Raw genomic sequence first — 13,761 nt, 5'->3', positions numbered from 1 at the left:
CTGTCTAGTAAACAGGAAGTCCTGGGTTCAAATCCCAGCGGTGCCTTTCTGTTATGTTAGGTCATGACATTCAGCCTCATGCTGAAGAGCAACTGTCAAAACTTTAGCACATACTGGGCTCTGTGGCGCAATGGATAGCGCATTGGACTTCTAGACGCAGGTGTGTGGCCATTCAAAGGTTGTGTGTTCGAGTCCTACCAGAGTCATTTTTTCTTTGAAAACAACAAAATTCATCGCTCCTCACTAATGACACCAATCCACAGTAAAAAGCCAAGCGTGGCGTCGTGGCTTAGCTGGTCATAGCCCCTGTCTAGTAAACAGGAAGTCCTGGGTTCAAATCCCAGCTGTGCCTTTCTATTATGTAAGCAGTTGTTAGGTCATGACATTCAGCCTCATGCTGAAGAGCAACTGTCAAAACTTTAACCCGTACTGGACTATGTGGCGCAATGGATAGCGCATTGGTCTTCTAGACGCGGGTGTGTGGCCATTTGAAGGTTGTGGGTTCGAGTCCCACCAGAGTTGTTTTTTCTTTGAAAACAACAAAATTCATCGCTCCTCACTAATGACACCAATCCACAGTAAAAAGCCATGGCGTGGCGCCGTGGCTTAGCTGGTCATAGCGCCTGTCTAGTAAACAGAAAGTCCTGGGTTCAAATCCCAGCGGTGCCTTTCTATTATGTAAGCAGTTATTAGGTCATGACATTCAGCCTCATGCTGAAGAGCAACTGTCAAAACTTTAACAAATATTGGGCTCTGTGGTCCAATGGATAGCGCATTGGACTTCTAGACTCAGGTACGTGGCCATTCAAAGGTTGTGGGTTCGAGTCCCACGAGAGTTGTTTTTTCTTTGAAAACAACAAAATTCATCGCTCCTCACTAATGACACCAATCCACAGTAAAAAGCCATGGTACGGCGCCGTGGCTTAGCTGGTCATAGCGCCTGTCTAGTAAACAGGAAGTCCTGGGTTCAAATCCCAGCGGTGCCTTTCTATTATGTAAGCAGTTATTAGGTCATGACATTCAGCCTCATGCTGAAGAGCAACTGTCAAAACCTTAACAAATATTGGGCTCTGTGGTCCAATGGATAGCGCATTGGACTTCTAGACTCAGGTACGTGGCCATTCAAAGGTTGTGGGTTCGAGTCCCACCAGAGTTGTTTTTTCTTTGAAAACAACAAAATTCATCGCTCCTCACTAATGACACCAATCCACAGTAAAAAACCCTTGGTACTGCGCCGTGGCTTAGCTGGTCATAGCCCCTGTCTAGTAAACAGGAAGTCCTGGGTTCAAATCCCAGCGGTGCCTTTCTGTTATGTTAGGTCATGACATTCAGCCTCATGCTGAAGAGCAACTGTCAAAACTTTAACACATACTGGGCTCTGTGGCGCAATGGATAGCGCATTGGACTTCTATACGCAGGTGTGTGGCCATTCAAAGGTTGTGGGTTCGAGTCCCACCAGAGTTGTTTTTTCTTTGAAAACAACAAAATTCATCGCTCCTCACTAATGACACCAATCCACAGTAAAAAGCCATGGTACGGCGCCGTGGCTTAGCTGGTCATAGCGCCTGTCTAGTAAGCAGGAAGTCCTGTGTTCAAATCCCAGCAGTGCCTTTCAATTATGTAAGCAGTTGTTAGGTCATGACATTCAGCATCATGCTGAAGAGCAACTGTCAAAACTTTAACACATACTGAGCTCTGTGGGGCAATGGATAGCGCATTGGACTTCTAGACGCAGGTATGTGGCCATTCAAAGGTTGTGGGTTCGAGTCCCACCAGAGTTGTTTTTACTTTGAAAACAACAAAATTCATCGCTCCTCACTAAAGACTCCAGTCCACAACAAAACTCCATGGAGCGGCGCCGTGGCTTAGCTGGTCATAGCGCTTGTCTAGTAAACAGAAAGTCCTGGGTTCAAATCCCAGTGGTGCCTTTCTATTATGTAAGCAGTTGTTAGGTCATGACATTCAGCCTCATGCTGAAGAGCAACTGTCAAAACTTTAACACATACTGGGCTCTGTGGCACAATGGATAGCGCATTAGACTTCTAGGCTCAAGTGTGTGGCCATTCAAAGGTTGTGGGTTCGAGTCCCACCAGAGTAGTCTTTTCTTTGAAAACAACAAAATTCATCGCTCCTCACTAAAGACTCCAGTCCACAACAAAACTCCATGGAGCGGTGCTGTGGCTTAGCAGGTCATAGCGCCTGTCTAGTAAACAGAAGGTCCTGCATTCTAATCACAGCGGTGCCTTTCTATTATGTAAGCAGTTGTTAGGTCATGACATTCAGCCTCATGCTGAAGAGCAACTGTCAAAACTTTAGCACATACTGGGCTCTGTGGCGCAATGGATAGCGCATTGGACTTCTAGACGCAGGTGTGTGGCCATTCAAAGGTTGTGTGTTCGAGTCCTACCAGAGTCATTTTTTCTTTGAAAACAACAAAATTCATCGCTCCTCACTAATGACACCAATCCACAGTAAAAAGCCAAGAGTGGCGTCGTGGCTTAGCTGGTCATAGCCCCTGTCTAGTAAACAGGAAGACCTGGGTTCAAATCCCAGCTGTGCCTTTCTATTATGTAAGCAGTTGTTAGGTCATGACATTCAGCCTCATGCTGAAGAGCAACTGTCAAAACTTAAACCCGTACTGGACTATGTGGCGCAATGGATAGCGCATTGGTCTTCTAGACGCGGGTGTGTGTCCATTTGAAGGTTGTGGGTTCGAGTCCCACCAGAGTTGTTTTTTCTTTGAAAACAACAAAATTCATCGCTCCTCACTAATGACACCAATCCACAGTAAAATGCCATGGCGTGGCGCCGTGGCTTAGCTGGTCATAGCGCCTGTCTAGTAAACAGAAATTCCTGGGTTCAAATCCCAGCGGTGCCTTTCTATTATGTAAGCAGTTATTAGGTCATGACATTCAGCCTCATGCTGAAGAGCAACTGTCAAAACTTTAACAAATATTGGGCTCTGTGGTCCAATGGATAGCGCATTGGACTTCTAGACTCAGGTACGTGGCCATTCAAAGGTTGTGGGTTCGAGTCCCACCAGAGTTGTTTTTTCTTTGAAAACAACAAAATTCATCGCTCCTCACTAATGACACCAATCCACAGTAAAAAGCCATGGTACGGCGCCGTGGCTTAGCTGGTCATAGCGCCTGTCTAGTAAACAGGAAGTCCTGGGTTCAAATCCCAGCGGTGCCTTTCTATTATGTAAGCAGTTATTAGGTCATGACATTCAGCCTCATGCTGAAGAGCAACTGTCAAAACTTTAACACATACTGGGCTCTGTGGCGCAATGGATAGCGCATTGGACTTCTATACGCAGGTGTGTGGCCATTCAAAGGTTGTGGGTTCGAGTCCCACCAGAGTTGTTTTTTCTTTGAAAACAACAAAATTCATCGCTCCTCACTAATGACACCAATCCACAGTAAAAAGCCATGGTACGGCGCCGTGGCTTAGCTGGTCATAGCGCCTGTCTAGTAAACAGGAAGTCCTGGGTTCAAATCGCAGCGGTGCCTTTCTATTATGTAAGCATTTGTTAGGTCATGACATTCAGCCTCATGCTGAAGAGCAACTATCAAAACTTTAACACATAGTGGGCTCTGTGGCGCAATGGATAGCGCATTAGACTTCTAGACGCTGCTACGTGGCCATTCAAAGTTTGTGGGTTCGAGTCCCACCAGAGTTGTTTTTTCTTTGAAAACAACAAAATTCATCGCTCCTCACTAATGACACCAATCCACAGTAAAAAGCCATGGTACGGCGCCGTGGCTTAGCTGGTCATAGCGCCTGTCTAGTAAACAGGAAGTCCTGGGTTCAAATCCCAGCGGTGCCTTTCTGTTATGTTAGGTCATGACATTAAGCCTCCTGCTGAAGAGCAACTGTCAAAACTTTAACACGTACTGGACTATGTGGCGCAATGGATAGCACATTGGACATCTAGTTGCAGGTGTGTGGCCGTTCGAAGGTTGTGGGTTCGAGTCCCACCAGAGTCATTTTTTCTTTGAAAACAACAAAATTCATCGCTCCTCACTAATGACACCAATCCACAGTAAAAAGCTTTGGTACGGCGCCGTGGCTTAGCTGGTTATAGCGCCTGTCTAGTAAACAGGAAGTCCTGGGTTCAAATCCCAGCGGTGCCTTTTGTATTATGTAAGCAGTTGTTAGGTCATGACATTCAGCCTCATGCTGAAGAGCAACTGTCAAAACTTTAACACATACTGAGCTCTGTGGTGCAATGGATAGCGCATTGGACTTCTAGACGCAGGTGTGTGGCCATTTAAAGGTTGTGGGTTCGAGTCCCACCAGAGTCGTCTTTTCTTTGAAAACAACAAAATTCATCGCTCCTCACTAATGACACCAATCCACAGTAAAAAGCCAGGGCGTGGTGCCGTGTCTTAGCTTGTCATAGCGCCTGTCTAGCAAACAGGAAGTCCTGGGTTCAAATCCCAGCGGTGCCTTTCTATTATGTAAGCAGTTGTTAGGTCATGACATTCAGCCTCATGCTGAAGAGCAACTGTCAAAACTTTAACACATACTGGGCTCTGTGGCGTAATGGATAGCGCATTGGACTTCTAGACGCAGGTGTGTGGCCATTCAAAGGTTGTGGGTTCGAGTCCCACCAGAGTTGTTTTTTCTTTGAAAACAACAAAATTCATCGCTCCTCACTAATGACACCAATCCACAGTAAAAAGCTATGGCGTGGCGTCGTGGCTTAGCTGGTCATAGCGCCTGTCTAGTAAACAGGAAGTCCTGGGTTCAAATCCCAGCGGTGCCTTTCCTTTATGTAAGCAGTTGTTAGGTCATGACATTAAGCCTCCTGCTGAAGAGCAACTGTCAAAACTTTAACACATAGTGGGCTCTGGTGCACAATGGATTGCGCATTGGTCATCTAGAAGCAGGTGTGTGACCATTCGAAGGTTGTGTGTTCAAATCCCAGCGGTGCCTTTCTATTATGTAAGCAGTTGTTAGGTCATGACATTCAGCCTCATGCTGAAGAGCAACTGTCAAAACTTTAACACATACTGAGCTGTGTGGCGCAATGGATAGCGCATTGGACTTCTAGACGCAGGTGTGTGGCTATTCAAAGGTTGTGGGTTCGAGTCCCACCAGAGTTGTTTTTTCTTTGAAAACAACAAAATTCATCGCTCCTCACTAATGACACCAATGCACAGTAAAAAGCCATGGCGCGGCGCCGTGGCTTAGCTGATCATAGCGCCTGTCTAGTAAACAGGAAGTCCTGGGTTCAAATCCCAGCGGTGCCTTTCCTTTATGTAAGCAGTTGTTAGGTCATGACATTTAGCCTCCTGCTGAAGAGCAACTGTCAAAACTTTAACACATACTGGGCTCTGTGGCGCAATGGCTAGCGCATTGGACTTCTAGACGCAGGTGTGTGGCCATTTAAAGGTTGTGGGTTCAAGTCCCACCAGAGTTGTTTTTTCTTTGAAAACAACAAAATTCATCGCTCCTCACTAATGACACCAATGCACAGTAAAAAGCCATGGCGCGGCGCCGTGGCTTAGCTGATCATAGCGCCTGTCTAGTAAACAGGAAGTCCTGGGTTCAAATCCCAGCGGTGCCTTTCCTTTATGTAAGCAGTTGTTAGGTCATGACATTTAGCCTCCTGCTGAAGAGCAACTGTCAAAACTTTAACACATACTGGGCTCTGTGGCGCAATGGCTAGCGCATTGGACTTCTAGACGCAGGTGTGTGGCCATTTAAAGGTTGTGGGTTCAAGTCCCACCAGAGTTGTTTTTTCTTTGAAAACAACAAAATTCATCGCTCCTCACTAATGACACCAATGCACAGTAAAAAGCCATGGTGCGGCGCCGTGGTTTAGCTGGTCATAGCGCCTGTCTAGTAAACAGGAAGTCCTGGGTTCAAATCCCAGCGGTGCCTTTCCTTTATGTAAGCAGTTGTTAGGTCATGACATTTAGCCTCCTGCTGAAGAGCAACTGTCAAAACTTTAACACATACTGGGCTCTGTGGCGCAATGGATAGCGCATTGGACTTCTAGACGCAGGTGTGTGGCCATTCAAAGGTTGTGGGTTCGAGTCCCACCAGAGTTGTTTTTTCTTTGAAAACAACAAAATTCATCGCTCCTCACTAATGACACCAATCCACAGTAAAAATCTATGGTACGGCGCCGTGGCTTAGCTGGTTATAGCGCCTGTCTAGTAAACAGGAAGTCCTGGGTTCAAATCCCAGCGGTGCCTTTCTATTATGTGAGCAGTTGTTAGGTCATGACATTCAGCCTCATGCTGAAGAGCAACTGTCAAAACTTTAACACATACTGAGCTCTGTGGTGCAATGGATAGCGCGTTGGACTTCTAGACGCAGGTGTGTGGCCATTTAAAGGTTGTGGGTTCGAGTCCCACCAGAGTTGTCTTTTCTTTGAAAACAACAAAATTCATCGCTCCTCACTAATGACACCAATCCACAGTAAAAAGCCAGGGCGTGGCGCCGTGTCTTAGCTTTTCATAGCGCCAGTCTAGTAAACAGGAAGTCCTGGGTTCAAATCCCAGCGGTGCCTTTCTATTATGTAAGCAGTTGTTAGGTCATGACATTCAGCCTCATGCTGAAGAGCAACTGTCAAAACTTTAACAGATACTGGGCTCTGTGGCGTAATGGATAGCGCATTGGACTTCTAGACGCAGGTGTGTGGCCATTTGAAGGTTGTGGGTTCAAATCCCAGCGGTGCCTTTCTATTATGTAAGCAGTTGTTAGGTCATGACATTCAGCCTCATGCTGAAGAGCAACTCTCAAAACTTTAACACATACTGAGCTGTGTGGCGCAATGGCTAGCGCATTGGACTTCTAGACGCAGGTGTGTGGCCATTCAAAGGTTGTGGGTTCGAGTCCCACCAGTCAATTTTTCTTTGAAAACAAAAAAATTCATCGCTCCTCACTAATGACACCAATCCACAGTAAAAAGCCATGGTACGGCGCCGTGGCTTAGCTGATCATAGCCCCTGTCTAGTAAACAGGAAGTCCTGGGTTCAAATCCCAGCTGTGCCTTTCTATTATGTAAGCAGTTGTTAGGTCATGACATTCAGCCTCGTGCTGAAGAGCAACTGACAAAACTTTAACACATACTGAGCTCTGTGGTGCAATGGATAGCGCATTGGACTTCTAGACGCAGGTGTGTGGTAAGGTCGTGGGTTCGAGGCCCATTGCGCGGCGCCGTGGCTTAGCTGGTCATAGTGCCTGTCTAGTAAACAGGAAGTCCTGGGTTCAAATCCCAGCGGTGCCTTTCCTTTATGTAAGCAGTTGTTAGGTCATGACATTTAGCCTCCTGCTGAAGAGCAACTGTCAAAACTTTAACACAAACTGGGCTCTGTGGTGCAATGGATAGCGCATTGGAAGTCCCACCAGAGTCGTTTTTTCTTTGAAAACAACAAAATTCATCGCGCCTCACTAATGACACCAATGCACAGTAAAAAGCCATGGCGTGTCGCCGTGGCTTAGCTGGCCATAGCGCCTGTCTAGTAAACAGGAAGTCCTGAGTTCAAATCCCAGCGGTGCCTTTCCTTTATGTAAGCAGTTGTTAGGTCATGACATTTAGCCTCCTGCTGAAGAGCAACTGTCAAAACTTTAACACATACTGGGCTCTGTGGCGCAATGGATAGCGCATTAGACTTCTAGACGCAGGTGTGTGGCCATTCAAAGGTTGTGGGTTCGAGTCCCACCAGAGTCGTTTTTTCTTTGAAAACAAAAAAATTCATCGCTCCTCACTAATGACACCAATCCACAGTAAAAAGCCATGGTACGGCGCCGTGGCTTAGCTGATCATAGCCCGTGTCTAGTAAACAGGAAGTCCTGGGTTCAAATCCCAGCTGTGCCTTTCTATTATGTAAGCAGTTGTTAGGTCATGACATTCAGCCTCATGCTGAAGAGCAACTGACAAAACTTTAACACATACTGAGCTCTGTGGTGCAATGGATAGCGCATTGGACTTCTAGACGCAGGTGTGTGGTAAGGTCGTGGGTTCGAGGCCCATGGCGCGGCGCCGTGGCTTAGCTGGTCATAGTGCCTGTCTAGTAAACAGGAAGTCCTGGGTTCAAATCCCAGCGGTGCCTTTCCTTTATGTAAGCAGTTGTTAGGTCATGACATTTAGCCTCCTGCTGAAGAGCAACTGTCAAAACTTTAACACAAACTGGGCTCTGTGGTGCAATGGATAGCGCATTGGAAGTCCCACCAGAGTCGTTTTTTCTTTGAAAACAACAAAATTCATCGCTCCTCACTAATGACACCAATGCACAGTAAAAAGCCATGGCGTGTCGCCGTGGCTTAGCTGGCCATAGCGCCTGTCTAGTAAACAGGAAGTCCTGAGTTCAAATCCCAGCGGTGCCTTTCCTTTATGTAAGCAGTTGTTAGGTCATGACATTTAGCCTCCTGCTGAAGAGCAACTGTCAAAACTTTAACACATACTGGGCTCTGTGGCGCAATGGACAGCGCATTAGACTTCTAGACGCAGGTGTGTGGCCATTCAAAGGTTGTGGGTTCGAGTCCCACCAGAGTCATTTTTTCTTTGAAAACAACAAAATTCATCGCTCCTCACTAATGACACCAATCCACAGTTAAAAGCCATGGCGTGGCGCCGTGGCTTAGCTGGTCATAGCGCCTGTCTAGTAAACAGGAAGTCCTGGGTTCAAATCCCAGTGGTGCCTTTCTATTATGTAAGCAGTTGTTAGGTCATGACATTCAGCCTCATGCTGAAGAGCAACTGTCAAAACTTTAACACATACTGGGCTCTGTGGCGCAATGGATAGAGCATTGGACATCTAGATGCAGGTGTGTGGCCATTCAAAGGTTGTGGGTTCAAGTCCCACCAGAGTCGTTTTTTCTTTGAAAACAACAAAATTCATCGCTCCTCACTAATGACACCAATCCACAGTAAAAAGCCATGGCGTGGCGCCGTGGCTTAGCTGGTCATAGCGCCTGTCTAGTAAACAGGAAGTCCTGGGTTCAAATCCCAGCGGTGCCTTTCTATTATGTAAGCAGTTGTTAGGTCATCACATTCAGCCTCATGCTGAAGAGCAACTGTCAAAACTTTAACACATACTGGGCTCTGTGGTGCAATGGATAGCGCATTGGAAGTCCCACCAGAGTCGTTTTTTCTTTGAAAACAACAAAATTCATCGCTCCTCACTAATGACACCAATGCACAGTAAAAAGCCATGGCGTGTCGCCGTGGCTTAGCTGGTCATAGCGCCTGTCTAGTAAACAGGAAGTCCTGGGTTCAAATCCCAGCGGTGCCTTTCCTTTATGTAAGCAGTTGTTAGGTCATGACATTTAGCCTCCTGCTGAAGAGCAACTGTCAAAACTTTAACACATACTGGGCTCTGTGGCGCAATGGATAGCGCATTAGACTTCTAGACGCAGGTGTGTGGCCATTCAAAGGTTGTGTGTTCGAGTCCCACCAGAGTCGTTTTTTCCTTGAAAACAACAAAATTCATCGCTCCTCACTAATGACACCAATCCACAGTTAAAAGCCATGGCGTGGCGCCGTGGCTTAGCTGGTCATAGCGCCTGTCTAGTAAACAGGAAGTCCTGGGTTCAAATCCCAGCGGTGCCTTTCTATTATGTAAGCAGTTGTTAGGTCATGACATTCAGCCTCATGCTGAAGAGCAACTGTCAAAACTTTAACACATACTGGGCTCTGTGGCGCAATGGATAGAGCATTGGACATCTAGATGCAGGTGTGTGGCCATTCAAAGGTTGTGGGTTCAAATCCCACCAGAGTCGTTTTTTCTTTGAAAACCACAAAATTCATCGCTCCTCACTAATGACACCAATGCACAGTAAAAAGCCATGGCGTGGCGCCGTGGCTTACCTGGTCATAGCGCCTTTCTAGTAAACAGGAAGTCCTGGGTTCAAATCCCAGCGGTGCCTTTCCTTTATGTAAGCAGTTGTTAGGTCATGACATTTAGCCTCCTGCTGAAGAGCAACTGTCAAAACTTTAACACATACTGGGCTCTGTGGCGCAATGGATAGCGCATTGGACTTCTAGACGCAGGTGTGTGGCCATTCAAAGGTTGTGGGCTTAAGTCCCACCAGAGTCATTTTTTCTTTGAAAACAACAAAATTCATCGCTCCTCACTAATGACACCAATGCACAGTAAAAAGCCATGGCGTGGCGCCGTGGCTTAGCTGGTCATAGCGCCTGTCTAGTAAACAGGAAGTCCTGGGTTCAAATCCCAGCGGTGCCTTTCCTTTATGTAAGCAGTTGTTAGGTCATGACATTTAGCCTCCTGCTGAAGAGCAACTGTCAAAACTTTAACACATACTGGGCTCTGTGGCGCAATGGATAGCGCATTGGACTTCTAGACGCAGGTGTGTGGCCATTCAAAGGTTGTGGGTTCGAGTCCCACCAGAGTCGTTTTTTCTTTGAAAACAACAAAATTCATTGCTCCTCACTAATGACACCAATCCACAGTAAAAAGCCATTGTGTGGCGCCGTGGCTTAGCTGGTCATAGCGCCTGTCTAGTAAACAGGAAGTCCTGGGTTCAAATCCCAGCGGTGCCTTTCTATTATGTAAGCAGTTGTTAGGTCATGACATTTAGCCTCCTGCTGAAGAGCAACTGTCAAAACTTTAATACATACTGGGCTCTGTGGTGCAATGGATAGCGCATTGGACTTCTAGACGCAGGTGTGTGGCCATTCAAAGGTTGTGGGTTCGAGTCCCCCCAGAGTCGTTTTTTCTTTGAAAACAACAAAATTCATCGCTCCTCACTAATGACACCAATCCACAGTAAAAAGCCATGGCGTGGCGCCGTGGCTTAGCTGGTCATAGTGCCTGTCTAGTAAACAGGAAGTCCTGGGTTCAAATCCCAGCGGTGCCTTTCCTTTATATAAGCAGTTTTTAGGTCATGACATTTAGCCTCCTGCTGAAGAGCAACTGTCAAAACTTTAACACATACTGGGCTCTGTGGCGCAATGGATAGCGCATTGGACTTCTAGACGCAGGTGTGTGGCCATTCAAAGGTTGTGGGCTTAAGTCCCACCAGAGTAATTTTTTCTTTGAAAACAACAAAATTCATCGCTCCTCACTAATGACACCAATCCACAGTAAAAAGCCATGGCGCGGCTCCGTGGCTTAGCTGGTCATAGCGCCTGTCTAGTAAACAGGAAGTCCTGGGTTCAAATCCCAGCGGTGCCTTTCCTTTATGTAAGCAGTTGTTAGGTCATGACATTTAGCCTCCTGCTGAAGAGCAACTGTCAAAACTTTAACACATACTGGGCTCTGTGGCGCAATGGATAGTGCATTGGACTTCTAGACGCAGGTGTGTGGCCATTCAAAGGTTGTGGGTTCAAGTCCCACCAGAGTCATTTTTTCTTTGAAAACAACAAAATTCATCGCTCCTCACTAATGACACCAATCCACAGTAAAAAGCCATGGTGCGGCTCCGTGGCTTAGCTGGTCATAGCGCCTGTCTAGTAAACAGGAAGTCCTGGGTTCAAATCCCAGCGGTGCCTTTCCTTTATGTAAGCAGTTGTTAGGTCATGACATTTAGCCTCCTGCTGAAGAGCAACTGTCAAAACTTTAACACATACTGTGCTCTGTGGCAAAATGGATAGCGCATTGGACTTCTAGACTCAGGTGTGTGGCCATTCAAAGGTTGTGGGTTCGAGTCCCCCCAGAGTCGTTTATTCTTTGAAAACAACAAAATTCATCGCTCCTCACTAATGACACCAATCCACAGTAAAAAGCCATGGCGTGGCGCCGTGGCTTAGCTGGTCATAGCGCCTGTCTAGTAAACAGGAAGTCCTGGGTTCAAATCCCAGCGGTGCCTTTCTATTATGTAAGCAGTTGTTAGGTCATGACATTCAGCCTCATGCTGAAGAGCAACTGTCAAAACTTTAACACATACTGGGCTCTGTGGCGCAATGGATAGCGCATTAGACTTCTAGACGCAGGTGTGTGGCCATTCAAAGGTTGTGTGTTCGAGTCCCACCAGAGTCGTTTTTTCTTTGAAAACAACAAAATTCATCGCTCCTCACTAATGACACCAATCCACAGTTAAAAGCCATGGCGTGGCGCCGTGGCTTAGCTGGTCATAGCGCCTGTCTAGTAAACAGGAAGTCCTGGGTTCAAATCCCAGCGGTGCCTTTCCTTTATGTAAGCAGTTGTTAGGTCATGACATTTAGCCTCCTGCTGAAGAGCAACTGTCAAAACTTTAACACATACTGGGCTCTGTGGCGCAATGGATAGCGCATTGGACTTCTAGACGCAGGTGTGTGGCCATTCAAAGGTTGTGGGTTCGAGTCCCACCAGAGTCGTTTTTTCTTTGAAAACAACAAAATTCATTGCTCCTCACTAATGACACCAATCCACAGTAAAAAGCCATTGTGTGGCGCCGTGGCTTAGCTGGTCATAGCGCCTGTCTAGTAAACAGGAAGTCCTGGGTTCAAATCCCAGCGGTGCCTTTCTATTATGTAAGCAGTTGTTAGGTCATGACATTTAGCCTCCTGCTGAAGAGCAACTGTCAAAACTTTAATACATACTGGGCTCTGTGGTGCAATGGATAGCGCATTGGACTTCTAGACGCAGGTGTGTGGCCATTCAAAGGTTGTGGGTTCGAGTCCCCCCAGAGTCGTTTTTTCTTTGAAAACAACAAAATTCATCGCTCCTCACTAATGACACCAATCCACAGTAAAAAGCCATGGCGTGGCGCCGTGGCTTAGCTGGTCATAGTGCCTGTCTAGTAAACAGGAAGTCCTGGGTTCAAATCCCAGCGGTGCCTTTCCTTTATATAAGCAGTTTTTAGGTCATGACATTTAGCCTCCTGCTGAAGAGCAACTGTCAAAACTTTAACACATACTGGGCTCTGTGGCGCAATGGATAGCGCATTGGACTTCTAGACGCAGGTGTGTGGCCATTCAAAGGTTGTGGGCTTAAGTCCCACCAGAGTAATTTTTTCTTTGAAAACAACAAAATTCATCGCTCCTCACTAATGACACCAATCCACAGTAAAAAGCCATGGCGCGGCTCCGTGGCTTAGCTGGTCATAGCGCCTGTCTAGTAAACAGGAAGTCCTGGGTTCAAATCCCAGCGGTGCCTTTCCTTTATGTAAGCAGTTGTTAGGTCATGACATTTAGCCTCCTGCTGAAGAGCAACTGTCAAAACTTTAACACATACTGGGCTCTGTGGCGCAATGGATAGTGCATTGGACTTCTAGACGCAGGTGTGTGGCCATTCAAAGGTTGTGGGTTCAAGTCCCACCAGAGTCATTTTTTCTTTGAAAACAACAAAATTCATCGCTCCTCACTAATGACACCAATCCACAGTAAAAAGCCATGGTGCGGCTCCGTGGCTTAGCTGGTCATAGCGCCTGTCTAGTAAACAGGAAGTCCTGGGTTCAAATCCCAGCGGTGCCTTTCCTTTATGTAAGCAGTTGTTAGGTCATGACATTTAGCCTCCTGCTGAAGAGCAACTGTCAAAACTTTAACACATACTGTGCTCTGTGGCAAAATGGATAGCGCATTGGACTTCTAGACTCAGGTGTGTGGCCATTCAAAGGTTGTGGGTTCGAGTCCCCCCAGAGTCGTTTATTCTTTGAAAACAACAAAATTCATCGCTCCTCACTAATGACACCAATCCACAGTAAAAAGCCATGGCGTGGCGCCGTGGCTTAGCTGGTCATAGCGCCTGTCTAGTAAACAGGAAGTCCTGGGTTCAAATCCCAGCGGTGCCTTTCTATTATGTAAGCAGTTGTTAGGTCATGACATTCAGCCTCATGCTGAAGAGCAACTGTCAAAACTTT

At 46.7% G+C, this 13,761-nt stretch overlaps 16 non-coding genes across 16 annotated transcripts; all 16 read left to right on the top strand.

The window, feature by feature from the left end:
• The first annotated feature begins 912 nt into the window (after nucleotides 1-912).
• trnat-agu (transfer RNA threonine (anticodon AGU)) lies at nucleotides 913-986 on the top strand. Its single transcript has one exon. It is a non-coding gene; the product is annotated as a tRNA-Thr (tRNA).
• A 2,135-nt stretch (nucleotides 987-3,121) lies between these two features.
• Nucleotides 3,122-3,195, top strand: trnat-agu (transfer RNA threonine (anticodon AGU)). Its single transcript has one exon. It is a non-coding gene; the product is annotated as a tRNA-Thr (tRNA).
• A 560-nt stretch (nucleotides 3,196-3,755) lies between these two features.
• trnat-agu (transfer RNA threonine (anticodon AGU)) lies at nucleotides 3,756-3,829 on the top strand. The gene has a single exon. It is a non-coding gene; the product is annotated as a tRNA-Thr (tRNA).
• Nucleotides 3,830-4,062: 233 nt separating this feature from the next.
• trnat-agu (transfer RNA threonine (anticodon AGU)) lies at nucleotides 4,063-4,136 on the top strand. The gene has a single exon. It is a non-coding gene; the product is annotated as a tRNA-Thr (tRNA).
• A 244-nt stretch (nucleotides 4,137-4,380) lies between these two features.
• Nucleotides 4,381-4,454, top strand: trnaa-agc (transfer RNA alanine (anticodon AGC)). Its single transcript has one exon. It is a non-coding gene; the product is annotated as a tRNA-Ala (tRNA).
• A 1,681-nt stretch (nucleotides 4,455-6,135) lies between these two features.
• trnat-agu (transfer RNA threonine (anticodon AGU)) lies at nucleotides 6,136-6,209 on the top strand. The gene has a single exon. It is a non-coding gene; the product is annotated as a tRNA-Thr (tRNA).
• Nucleotides 6,210-8,906: 2,697 nt separating this feature from the next.
• trnat-agu (transfer RNA threonine (anticodon AGU)) lies at nucleotides 8,907-8,980 on the top strand. The gene has a single exon. It is a non-coding gene; the product is annotated as a tRNA-Thr (tRNA).
• A 517-nt stretch (nucleotides 8,981-9,497) lies between these two features.
• On the top strand, nucleotides 9,498-9,571 carry trnat-agu (transfer RNA threonine (anticodon AGU)). The gene has a single exon. It is a non-coding gene; the product is annotated as a tRNA-Thr (tRNA).
• Nucleotides 9,572-10,131: 560 nt separating this feature from the next.
• trnat-agu (transfer RNA threonine (anticodon AGU)) lies at nucleotides 10,132-10,205 on the top strand. The gene has a single exon. It is a non-coding gene; the product is annotated as a tRNA-Thr (tRNA).
• An 80-nt stretch (nucleotides 10,206-10,285) lies between these two features.
• trnar-ucu (transfer RNA arginine (anticodon UCU)) lies at nucleotides 10,286-10,375 on the top strand. The gene is given in 2 exon segments: nucleotides 10,286-10,322; nucleotides 10,340-10,375. It is a non-coding gene; the product is annotated as a tRNA-Arg (tRNA).
• Nucleotides 10,376-10,448: 73 nt separating this feature from the next.
• On the top strand, nucleotides 10,449-10,522 carry trnat-agu (transfer RNA threonine (anticodon AGU)). The gene has a single exon. It is a non-coding gene; the product is annotated as a tRNA-Thr (tRNA).
• Nucleotides 10,523-11,716: 1,194 nt separating this feature from the next.
• Nucleotides 11,717-11,790, top strand: trnat-agu (transfer RNA threonine (anticodon AGU)). The gene has a single exon. It is a non-coding gene; the product is annotated as a tRNA-Thr (tRNA).
• A 243-nt stretch (nucleotides 11,791-12,033) lies between these two features.
• trnat-agu (transfer RNA threonine (anticodon AGU)) lies at nucleotides 12,034-12,107 on the top strand. The gene has a single exon. It is a non-coding gene; the product is annotated as a tRNA-Thr (tRNA).
• An 80-nt stretch (nucleotides 12,108-12,187) lies between these two features.
• trnar-ucu (transfer RNA arginine (anticodon UCU)) lies at nucleotides 12,188-12,277 on the top strand. Its single transcript is given in 2 exon segments — nucleotides 12,188-12,224; nucleotides 12,242-12,277. It is a non-coding gene; the product is annotated as a tRNA-Arg (tRNA).
• A 73-nt stretch (nucleotides 12,278-12,350) lies between these two features.
• trnat-agu (transfer RNA threonine (anticodon AGU)) lies at nucleotides 12,351-12,424 on the top strand. Its single transcript has one exon. It is a non-coding gene; the product is annotated as a tRNA-Thr (tRNA).
• Nucleotides 12,425-13,618: 1,194 nt separating this feature from the next.
• Nucleotides 13,619-13,692, top strand: trnat-agu (transfer RNA threonine (anticodon AGU)). The gene has a single exon. It is a non-coding gene; the product is annotated as a tRNA-Thr (tRNA).
• Nucleotides 13,693-13,761: the final 69 nt, after the last annotated feature.

Source organism: Brachyhypopomus gauderio, unplaced genomic scaffold (assembly GCF_052324685.1).
Source record: "Brachyhypopomus gauderio isolate BG-103 unplaced genomic scaffold, BGAUD_0.2 sc98, whole genome shotgun sequence".
Lineage (NCBI taxonomy): Eukaryota > Metazoa > Chordata > Actinopteri > Gymnotiformes > Hypopomidae > Brachyhypopomus > Brachyhypopomus gauderio.
This window is presented reverse-complemented; position numbering and strand designations above follow the sequence as displayed.